The following is a 6,000-nucleotide window of genomic DNA, read 5'->3' as shown; positions in this document are numbered from 1 at the left end:
GCAGCAGCAGCAGCAGCAGCAGCAGCAGCAGCAGCAGCAGCAGCAGCATTAACAGCAGCAGCAGCAGCAGCAGCAGCATTAACAGCAGCAGCAGCAGCAGCAGCAGCATTAACAGCAGCAGCAGCAGCAGCAGCAGCAGCAGCAGCAGCAGCAGCATTAACAGCAGCAGCAGCAGCAGCAGCAGCATTAACAGCAGCAGCAGCAGCAGCATTAACAGCAGCAGCAGCAGCAGCAGCAGCAGCAGCAGCAGCAGCAGCAGCAGCAGCAGCATTAACAGCAGCAGCAGCAGCAGCAGCAGCAGCATTAACAGCAGCAGCAGCAGCAGCAGCAGCAGCATTAACAGCAGCAGCAGCAGCAGCAGCAGCAGCAGCAGCAGCAGCAGCATTAACAGCAGCAGCAGCAGCAGCAGCATTAACAGCAGCAGCAGCAGCAGCAGCAGCAGCAGCATTAACAGCAGCAGCAGCAGCAGCAGCAGCAGCATTAACAGCAGCAGCAGCAGCAGCAGCAGCAGCATTAACAGCAGCAGCAGCAGCAGCAGCAGCAGCATTAACAGCAGCAGCAGCAGCAGCAGCATTAACAGCAGCAGCAGCAGCAGCATTAACAGCAGCAGCAGCAGCAGCAGCAGCAGCAGCAGCAGCAGCAGCAGCAGCAGCAGCAGCATTAACAGCAGCAGCAGCAGCAGCAGCATTAACAGCAGCAGCAGCAGCAGCAGCATTAACAGCAGCAGCAGCAGCAGCAGCATTAACAGCAGCAGCAGCAGCATTAACAGCAGCAGCAGCAGCAGCAGCAGCAGCAGCAGCAGCATTAACAGCAGCAGCAGCAGCAGCAGCAGCAGCAGCAGCAGCAGCATTAACAGCAGCAGCAGCATTAACAGCAGCAGCAGCAGCAGCAGCAGCATTAACAGCAGCAGCAGCAGCATTAACAGCAGCAGCAGCATTAACAGCAGCAGCAGCAGCAGCAGCAGCAGCAGCAGCAGCAGCATTAACAGCAGCAGCAGCAGCATTAACAGCAGCAGCAGCAGCATTAACAGCAGCAGCAGCAGCAGCAGCAGCATTAACAGCAGCAGCAGCAGCATTAACAGCAGCAGCAGCAGCAGCAGCAGCAGCAGCAGCAGCAGCATTAACAGCAGCAGCAGCAGCAGCAGCATTAACAGCAGCAGCAGCAGCAGCAGCAGCAGCAGCAGCAGCAGCATTAACAGCAGCAGCAGCAGCAGCAGCAGCAGCAGCAGCAGCAGCAGCATTAACAGCAGCAGCAGCAGCAGCAGCATTAACAGCAGCAGCAGCAGCAGCAGCAGCAGCAGCATTAACAGCAGCAGCAGCAGCAGCAGCATTAACAGCAGCAGCAGCAGCAGCAGCAGCAGCATTAACAGCAGCAGCAGCAGCAGCAGCAGCATTAACAGCAGCAGCAGCAGCAGCAGCAGCAGCAGCAGCAGCAGCATTAACAGCAGCAGCAGCAGCAGCAGCATTAACAGCAGCAGCAGCAGCAGCAGCATTAACAGCAGCAGCAGCAGCATTAACAGCAGCAGCAGCAGCAGCATTAACAGCAGCAGCAGCAGCAGCATTAACAGCAGCAGCAGCAGCAGCAGCAGCATTAACAGCAGCAGCAGCAGCAGCAGCAGCAGCAGCAGCAGCAGCATTAACAGCAGCAGCAGCAGCAGCAGCATTAACAGCAGCAGCAGCAGCAGCAGCAGCAGCATTAACAGCAGCAGCAGCAGCAGCAGCAGCAGCAGCATTAACAGCAGCAGCAGCAGCAGCAGCATTAACAGCAGCAGCAGCAGCAGCAGCAGCAGCAGCAGCAGCAGCATTAACAGCAGCAGCAGCAGCAGCAGCAGCAGCAGCAGCAGCAGCAGCAGCAGCATTAACAGCAGCAGCAGCAGCAGCAGCATTAACAGCAGCAGCAGCAGCAGCAGCAGCAGCAGCAGCAGCAGCATTAACAGCAGCAGCAGCAGCAGCAGCAGCAGCAGCAGCAGCAGCAGCAGCAGCATTAACAGCAGCAGCAGCAGCAGCAGCAGCAGCAGCAGCAGCATTAACAGCAGCAGCAGCAGCAGCAGCAGCAGCAGCATTAACAGCAGCAGCAGCAGCATTAACAGCAGCAGCAGCATTAACAGCAGCAGCAGCAGCAGCAGCAGCAGCATTAACAGCAGCAGCAGCAGCAGCAGCAGCATTAACAGCAGCAGCAGCAGCAGCAGCAGCAGCAGCATTAACAGCAGCAGCAGCAGCAGCAGCAGCAGCAGCAGCAGCAGCAGCAGCATTAACAGCAGCAGCAGCAGCAGCATTAACAGCAGCAGCAGCAGCAGCAGCAGCAGCAGCAGCATTAACAGCAGCAGCAGCAGCATTAACAGCAGCAGCAGCAGCAGCATTAACAGCAGCAGCAGCAGCAGCAGCAGCAGCATTAACAGCAGCAGCAGCAGCATTAACAGCAGCAGCAGCAGCAGCATTAACAGCAGCATTAACAGCAGCAGCAGCAGCAGCAGCACAGAGTCTCTCCACTACCAGTCACAGCTCAGTCTGGTCTTAAACGGCCTCAGATCTCCATCTTCCTGCTCTGTGGTGACACCATGGCTGCTCTGGACAATGAGGACATCACCACCACCACAGGAGACCTTATAGTCACAGTACATGTACAGTGCTGCTCATCATTTCATCATAGTCCCAACGTTTGGAATAAGAAGACTGGACTCCCCCTTCGGGAACTGCCCATTGGTCCGACCTCCCATTGGTCCGACCTCCCATTGGTTCGACCTCCCATTGGTCCGACCTCCCATTGGTCCGACCTCCCATTGGTCCGACCTCCCATTGGTCCGACCTCCCATTGGTCCGACCTCCCATTGGTTCGACCTCCCATTGGTCCGACCTCCCACTGGTTCGACCTCCCATTGGTTCGACCTCCCATTGGTCCGACCTCCCATTGGTTCGACCTCCCATTGGTCCGACCTCCCACTGGTTCGACCTCCCATTGGTTCGACCTCCCATTGGTCCGACCTCCCATTGGTTCGACCTCCCATTGGTCCGACCTCCCATTGGTCCGACCTCCCATTGGTTCGACCTCCCATTGGTCCGACCTCCCACTGGTTCGACCTCCCATTGGTTCGACCTCCCATTGGTCCGACCTCCCATTGGTCCGACCTCCCATTGGTCCGACCACAAGTCGGACCAATAGGAGGTCGAACCAATGGGTGGTCCCGTTAGTTCGAACTGTCATCACTACTTTGTGACAAGCTCTTCCATTGATAGGAGAGAGAGAGAGAGAGAGAGCAAAATAACGAGAATTACTAAAAGAGAGAGAGCTCTCAGAAACACACAGAAACGCACATCACACACACACGCGGCCCAGAAAGGAGCCAGATCATGTCAGATCGCGCACAAAATGCTGATCAAGATGTGTAAACTGATAATCAAAGCCCCCCTCCCAGAGTACAGAGTAATGAGACTAATGAGCGCGCAGCAGTGCGTAAAAGTCGTGCGTAATGACAGCTCCTCTTTGGTGAAACACAATAAACTGCACCTCTTCTACCACGTGCGTCTTATTGACAGGTGGAGCCTATATGAATAATGATATAAATGCATAGTGAACGGTAAGAATGGAGAGTTGGACTAATAACTAGTCCAGTTCGAACTAATGAGGACCTCCCATTAGTTTGAACTCTCATTACTCCGATTGTCGAACTAATGGGAGGTCGAACTAATGGGAGGTCGGACTAATGGGAGGTCGGACCAGTGCCATGAGCCCACTCCTTCTCACTTCAGTCGTTACTCTGAGGTTGGACAAAAAAACACTCCACATTAATCCATGAGTCATTATAATACAATGGACATGACCCTTCAACTAGTACATTTACCTTTTTTCTATGAGGTATAAGTGTAAATGACAGCTAGTCTTGTCCATTATGCAGTTGTGCTTTTATTTTGAAGAACACCGCTCTTATTTTGTTACTTTCTGTTATTGCTGTACATCTAGTGAATCGTCTCCTAGGTTACCAATTAAAGTTTAAAGAATAGCTCATAATGTTTTAAAAAAAATAAAATACAGGATATTTTAGAAACTATTCTAGAGTGGTATTTTCAGATCAGAAACACATTTGAATACTACAGTAAAGAACACCTTATTACTAATGACGGGTATAATGTTTAGAGAAGGTTAGAGAGGATCCAGGAACAGTGGGAGTGGAAGCAATATGGTTTCAACTTCTACTACCTCATCACTTTTATTATTGCACAGACTACAGGAAAAACTTTTATTGTGAAACAAACAACAGGAAATACTTTTATTTGTGACATGAACTACATGACTTGACTTTATTAAGTCAACTTGGTGCTATACAAATCAATACACCAACAAAACACCACCAGGGGGAGACAAGCTTTCTTACAAAAACATTGTAAAGTTTACATAAATTCAATGTTTTTATAGTTTTCATGTTGATGGATTTTTTAATAGACTTAATATATTGTTTGGTTTCCTTTTCAAAAATAATAAAGAGTGGTTTTTAATTAGTGTAACGACATTTATGAATATGCCATTTGGCTAACTGTATAACAAGATTGATGATATAGTATTGTTTTTCTTTTGCAGATGGATTCTCAGTGAAGCCAAACAATATACAGTATGTTCAAACCACAGGAGAAAAACAGGTTCAATCAAAAAAGAAATCAGATTGCAAATATCTTCCCATAATTTGGTTGAGAAAGGGCGAGACGAAAACAAATGAAAAATATCTTCAGCCTCCAACAACACAGGTGAACATCCTAGGCATGGACATTGAGACTGTAACATCATACAAATACCTGGGTGTTCACCTCAACAACAGACTGGACCGGGCCGACAACACTGATGCCACATTCAGAACGGGACAAAGTCGGCTGCATCTCCTGAGAAGGCTGAAATCCTTCCGAGTATGTAGACCACTGTTAAGGACCTTCTATGACACTATGGTGGCATCTGTTGTTTTTTATTCTGTTGTGTGTTGGAGGGGGGGGGGGCTCGGAAAGGGACAGGAAAAAAATAAACAAACTGATCAAAAGAGCCAGTTCTGTCCTGTCCAGCCCCCTGGAGACTGTTGAGCAGGTGGGTGAGAGGAGAATGCTGCACAAACTGACTGCCATCATGGGCAACCCCTCTCACCCTCTGCATGAGACGGTGAGCGGCCTGAAAAGCTCCCGTAGCAACAGGCTGAGACACCCTCAGTGCAAAACAGAGCGTTTCCGCAGGTCTTTTATCCCCATGTCAGTTAGACTTTTTAATAGTTCTATTTAATTCGTAATGTCTGTCGCACTTCTTTTTTGAAATCTCCCGTGCACTTTAAATTGTTTTTTATCCATAGTTGTCTACCAGCAAGCATTTGTTTTAATCTGTTGTAAGTAGAGAGCACCGTAGCACTTTCTCCTTTTGTCTTCTTTTTCTTAAAGTATTCTTTTATGAATTGTGTATTTTATTATTTGTCTTGTTTTTATTACCTTTGTCAAATGCTGCTGTCATGAACGAATTTCCTTTCGGGGATGAAATAAAGTATAATCTAATCTAATCTATCAGATAAATTCCAGATCTTTTTCCAGTTAATGTTATTAATAAAGTTATTCCAATAAGTTATTGATGAACTACTTTTATTGTGGTAGGCTACAGGAAGTTCTTTTATTGTGGCGGTTTGCCCTCAGCTGGTCCATGGGGAGAACTGCAGTGTTGTAACATCCCAACAGTGTTTCTTTAATTTCATTCTCAAAACCTGAACACAATATTCCACAGTAACACTTCATCATAAAAGTTCACGTCTCTGTGCATCGTGTAAATATTCCTGAAGAGGAGTTTCCATAGTTCCGGTTCAGCTGCTGCAGCGCGGGGAGCTTAATGAGTGAAACACAGCAACAGTCAGTGTGGTGGGTCCAAACTGCTGCTGTTGTGAATGAAAAATCCAAAACTATTATAACCTTGGTCTGAGCAGGCTCAAGTCTCAACTCTCTCTAATTTTTTTCATAATCTTCTTCATCAGATAAGTCAGAACTTTCA

The sequence above is a fragment of the Trachurus japonicus genome, chromosome 17 (assembly GCF_045865225.1).
Source record: "Trachurus japonicus isolate A0001 chromosome 17, Traja_1.0".
In the NCBI taxonomy this organism is placed as follows: domain Eukaryota; kingdom Metazoa; phylum Chordata; class Actinopteri; order Carangiformes; family Carangidae; genus Trachurus; species Trachurus japonicus.
Note: the sequence above shows the minus strand (reverse complement) of the source record.